This window comes from Saccostrea cucullata, unplaced genomic scaffold (assembly GCF_032062105.1).
Source record: "Saccostrea cucullata isolate Sc308-1 unplaced genomic scaffold, CSIRO_AGI_Scuc_v1 ctg2508, whole genome shotgun sequence".
NCBI classification, from domain to species: Eukaryota; Metazoa; Mollusca; class Bivalvia; order Ostreida; family Ostreidae; genus Saccostrea; species Saccostrea cuccullata.
The window spans coordinates 72,429-78,627 of NW_026921894.1; positions in this window are offsets into that span (position 1 = coordinate 72,429).

Genomic DNA, 6,199 nt, shown 5'->3' on the forward strand with positions numbered 1-6,199 from the left:
TTTAATCTTGAATGCTATTCGTTATCTCTAAATGTTTCATATGTGTATATATAGAATTATTTATATGCATATAAAGCAAACTAAGAAACAGGGATTTCATGTATTTCCTCAAGCATTTAGTAAATATTTACTTTTTGTTTAACAAAAACAAATACATGTGATCACTGAAATAGAATTATCTATCCATGATTCCCCAATCATTTCATGTTTTTACTGAACTGTGCACGAAGGAATTTCCTTTGTTTTTAAATATATTTAATTTACGTGCAAATACGAGTGCATGCTTAAGAATCTGTAAATTTTATTCTTTTGTTTTTAATGCATTCTTTTTCTACTTAAAATGCTTATTTCGGGAAAGATTTAGTGCAGTGTCTTTCAGTTCTTCAGCTATCAAGGATGAATTAAATAATTTTACGGTTGTACCACTGAAATACTGATGTCAGCATAATTCATTCAATTTTATATATTTTTCAAATTATATTAGAATTTTCAGATAATAAATAAGGAATTGATTTATATGCAAATAAGTTGATTACATGTATAAAATTGATTTGCTAGAAAACTCCATCAGTTTTACAGTATCTATATCTGAGCAGCCAACATGACTTTTGAATATACTAAGATAGTGAGTGAAATAAACTGTTTTTCACCTTTCTGCGTCATATTATAGAAAACATGCTTTAAAGTAAAACAAAAGTAAAAACGTGCATGCCAGGAACTTCTTTGGACTTTAGAAATAAAGTCAACGGTTGATACATCATGTATAACTTACATCATAACATTTTGAGCTAGACCTGTATAAAACTGAGTAACACTCAAAGACCAAACATTCAACCAATCAAACATCCTAACTAAATCCACCCTACTAGTGTACCCCAACCGAATTTTAATGTTTTGTGTTCCAAAAACTATGAAACCCGAGTGGTTCAAAGTAGTTCTGACAATAGCTTCATGAATATTAAGCAACATTACATGGAGAAAATGTAAACCCTTAACGGAAAAGTGGATAGGAAGCCACTAGCCTAGCACATGGAGACATAGCAACAAAAAAGTTATGTTGCGTATCAGTTTTAACTACCCCGAAAATATCTTTAGAAATGCAATTTCATTTTTTTTTAATTCATTCAAACATTAATACTATAAGTTTTCTTAATGACAATATTATTTGGAGTCATGTGTTGAATTTCATTTAAAAACAAATATATTTGCATGGGAACTAGAATTATATTGACTTCATTGGCGTCAGATAAGCATTTAAGGTAGCAACATGGCTTTTACAAATCAGTGGAATGAAAACTGTATTGTTGGTTGTCGAATACTATAAGAAATTGACGCTTTGAAAAAAAAAAGCAAATTTAAGGGCGATCGGAAGGGCACTAGGGACATTTTTGTCCATGTATTTCGTAGATAAAAGGCTGTATCCATTTATTCTAATATATCCATGCTCACATACATGTCGATGAGTAAAATTGTCAAGCTAGCCTATTTCCTAATCATTGTTTTCTCCCTCGTTAAGTCCTTCAAAAATAAATCTTTTCGTGTCTAATTTGAAAAACAAATAGCTTAGGTAAGGTGCGTTAGATACAAGATCGAATTTATATGTAGTATCAACAATAATAATAATTTTCAATGACGTAAAAGTAACAATATTAATTAACACCTACACTGTACATCGGCAAAAGAAACATATGCATGTACAGTAAATGCATATACTAATTATCTGAAAATATACATACATGTACAATATGTGTTGTCTATTTCTTAGGGCGGGGATGGGAAGGGAAAATCTATGTCCTTAAAATCTTGAAACGAACTTTGAAATGACAAACACACGCCTTGAATACTATTTATAAAATGCACGTAACCACTCGTACATGCAAAAATTACTATGAACAGATTTGACATTTCCGTAATACAGAACTCTCAACAGGTCTGGACGATTTCTAAATAAGGAAGTCAAGAACGATAACCGTGAATTGCTATCAATACACAGAATAAACAAGGCACTAATCCTTCTGACCAATCAGATAACAGCATTTAGACAAACCCATGAGAGAATAAATTAAACACGTGGTTTTTAAGTTTTTTGCTCAAAAGATTTTTTTAGAACAAACTTTTTGTAAACTTTATGCGCATTTGGAAATAATATTATATTTATGACAATTCTACCGTGAACAAACATGACTTGAAAGCTTGGAATACGTTTTAAGTGGGATAAAAAAAATATGTCTCTAGGAGTTAGCAATCCCGAAAGTTTACTTACGTTAAAAAAGTGATATAAATACGGTAAATTTTCAGTTTTTAGAGCCTGACATAAAACTCTTATCGAAAAGATAACAGTCTTTATATTATTTTTGAGTGTTTATTACAGAATACTAGTAGTCTAATGGCATGCAGTTTCTGATATGCGAGGTAAGATATTGAGATAAAACGCATTCATGTATAATTACAGGATTCTCTTTTCTCCACGTTAATTAAACGCCTAATCCTAATGCCCATTTAAAGTCTGCATAGCTAAGTATTCGGCATTCCTGAAACCCGTGATAATGCAAAGCTATATGTGTATACTCGGAGTCTCCATACGATAAACACGTGTGTGAGTTGATCTATACACATGGAATTTAAGCATTATCGATGAAAATCGGACGGCTAAACAAAATTATATTTACCATCATATAATATATTCTGGTAAATGTTATAATTGAACTTGATAAAAACTTGTTGGTGCGATCTTTACCTCTGTAAACGATAACATTCTATCGTGCATTATTTTTTTTTCTTTACCGAGATAAAATGTCAGGTTGTTCACGGTAAAAATGTGGGGAATACCTTATTCTTCAAAAGTTTTCATCTTACTTCTACAGATTTTTTGTTAAAAAAAATCTTTTTGAGGAAAAAAATAAAAGCACGTGTTTATCTCTTTGTTCTGTTAAAATATGTTTTGGGGTGTGTAAAAATGCTGTTGTCTGATTGGACAGAAAACTAATTACGTGTACTTGATGTACATTTATAGCAACTTTCGGTTATCGTTCTTGACTTCCATATTTAGAAATCGTCCAGAACTGCTCAAATACGTAAATAAAAGTCTTGACCCTTTGACTTTGACCCTCGAGTTTGACCCATTTCTAAATATTTTAATCTTCGTCATAAATTCTAAACGGTTAGGGCTAGGGATTCCATACTCTACATATGTATTCAATGTGGCAAGATCTTTCACTGATTACCAATTACCTTGACCTTTTGACAATGACCTTGGAGATTTTTGTACTTATTGAAAAAAAACTTTAATCTTGGCCTACTTTCACATTTCAGAATTGTTTTTCCAGTGAGAATTCCCTGCTTTTGGTACCAATAAATGAATTGCATATAAGAAAAATTTAACCTTTGCCATGCCATACGGGGGCATCAGTGTTTAACACCACACCTTTTTCTAGTCAAGACCAAATTACACATGTTCATGACATCTAAATTTTTCTTATCTTTGTATTTTTTTATAAGAAAGTGTTTTGTTTATTTATTTTTTTGTTTGTTTGTTTTTTTTTCAGCTAATTTAACACCCTTCCCCGCAGTCACGCATTTTAACGCCTATACCATATCCTATTTCTAACGCAAAATCACGCATTTACCGTTTCCCCGCAATCACGCATTTTCACGCACTTTAAAAAGTTCATTTAATCTTCAATTTATTGCCAAATTCCAACTATTTTATACTTGCTTAAATCTCATCAAATAAGAAAAGTTATTTCCTAATTAAAATATTATTTCAGAATATTATTTATGCTTCCTCTTTCCAGCAAAAATTAAATGAACAGTAACCTAGAATACTATAACTTAACACACATGTATATGTTGAAATTGTTGTTTATTAAGACTTGATATATTTCAAGCTAGTATATACAAAAAACAAAATGTGGCAAGCAAACACCGGTTGAGACCAATTACAATTTACAGGCATTAGCAAAATGTACAAGTCTAGAATGACAAACCTGTATATTAGAAGTTTTGTAACTATAACCATTGCAAACACAATAAGTGGTATAATACATCAAAATTACAATATTCCAAAATACTTGTATGCAAACATACATGACTAGAAAAATCATTGTAAGTGGCAGAAGGTGAGGTCCAAAGGCTCATAGCTCAAATTCTTTTTTATAAAAAATGGGAGAGGTGGGAGGGTTTAAAAAATTTTTCTCAGCCTCCTCACAAAAAATGTCTACTGTCTTACAAACTGTATAAAGTGACGCTAACTCTCGACCAATCAGATTGCAGCATTGAACCTGAGGCTCCCAGCAGGGAAAAATTGCATAGGCCCTTATAATGGTTTACAGTTACAACTAATTTACTACATAAACAATATATATGTTGAACATAACACAAAATGAACACAACTTGCAATATTAAATCATTCGTCAGCATAAAATTATTTACTGTCATAAATGATATTTATGCTTCCTCTTTCCAGCAAAAATTAAATGAACAGTAACCTAGAATACTATAACTTAACACACATGTATATGTTGAAATTGTTGTTTATTAAGACTTGATATATTTCAAGCTAGTATATACAAAAAACAAAATGTGGCAAGCAAACACCGGTTGAGACCAATTACAATTTACAGGCATTAGCAAAATGTACAAGTCTAGAATGACAAACCTGTATATTAGAAGTTTTGTAACTATAACCATTGCAAACACAATAAGTGGTATAATACATCAAAATTACAATATTCCAAAATACTTGTATGCAAACATACATGACTAGAAAAATCATTGTAAGTGGCAGAAGGTGAGGTCCAAAGGCTCCAAAAGTTGAGGAGATTTGCCAAATCTCTGAAACTACCCCACCAGAAGCCACGCATGAATATGAAACAAGGTCTCAACCGGTTAAGCTCCAACTCGAAGAATATCACAAGCAAACCAAAAAACCTGTTCTAAAACTTCATTCAAATTTTATTAATGACTAGAAGGAAGTACAAATTGATTGAAAAACCCAAAACAGTTTAACTCTAAGGAATAAAACTTAAATTGTGCACTGAGGTATTATATACATTAAGTCACTAGCCCCAAGCAAGTAACAAGTCATTACATGTATACACTTAACTTCAAATTGGGGAATTGTGGTGTTTTACAGTCTTTCATGTTCCAAACAATAAAAGCTGCTAGCCCCAGCAAGCAACTTTCAGATCACAAATGTCAGGCAACAAAAATTAAGAAAAGCTGCTGGCCCCAGCAAGCAACTTTCAGATCACAAATGTCACGCAACAAAATTTAAGAAAAGCTGCTGGCCCCAGCAAGCAACTTTCAGGTCACAAATGTCAGGCAACAAAAATTAAGAACTGGTTCCATACCCAACAGGAAACAGAATAATCTTCTAACAGATGAAATAAATGAGAGCTACCAGCCCAAGCAGGTAACTTGGCATTTAAGTAAACGGGGTTATATGGCTAAGCAGGGGAAAAGCCCTTGTCATGGTACAATTTGTGGTATCTTACATATTAGAGCGGATATACTTTAAGAAAGCATTTGAATGCCATCTACCCATTGACCTGATTTGGGCATCAGATAGGCCTTTATCTGCTGCTACAGTAGCAGCCCCGATACGAAAACTATGACCCTTATAACGTGAACTATCCAAATTACAAAGGCGTAAGCAACTCCGCAAAGTTCTGTCGAAAGTGGTACGCAGAATGGGTGATCCTGTATTTGAAACAAACATTGGACCTTGGCAATTTGTTCTAACTTTCAAATAATCAGTGGTTGCTGATATAGCCGAAATTTTACAATCACCATGAGCAAAGGAGATGACCTTTGGTATCCCATTAGAGTTATGTTTGAATTTTTTGAAACACACATTTATAGCAGTGATTTTACCCTTAACAGAGGAAAGTGTTACATCTGCTAATTGTATTACATCACTAGCTTTCTCAGGGGCTGCACATATCAGCTCTCCTATTCTAGCAAATGATGAAAATGCAAACAGAAATAGCGCTTTGAACAATGTTTGTGTATACTTATCGTTAATAACATCTGGGATAACGTCAAGAAGACGATTCAGTATATTTGTGGTAATGGGTAAACGAATATCGAATGTATTGCCTAGTCGATAAGCCCCTGCCACTAACTTTTGAATGACAAATGCACGAGTTGGATCTTCAAAGTTCAACACCTTATGAGCATAAGCTATTGCAGACAAATA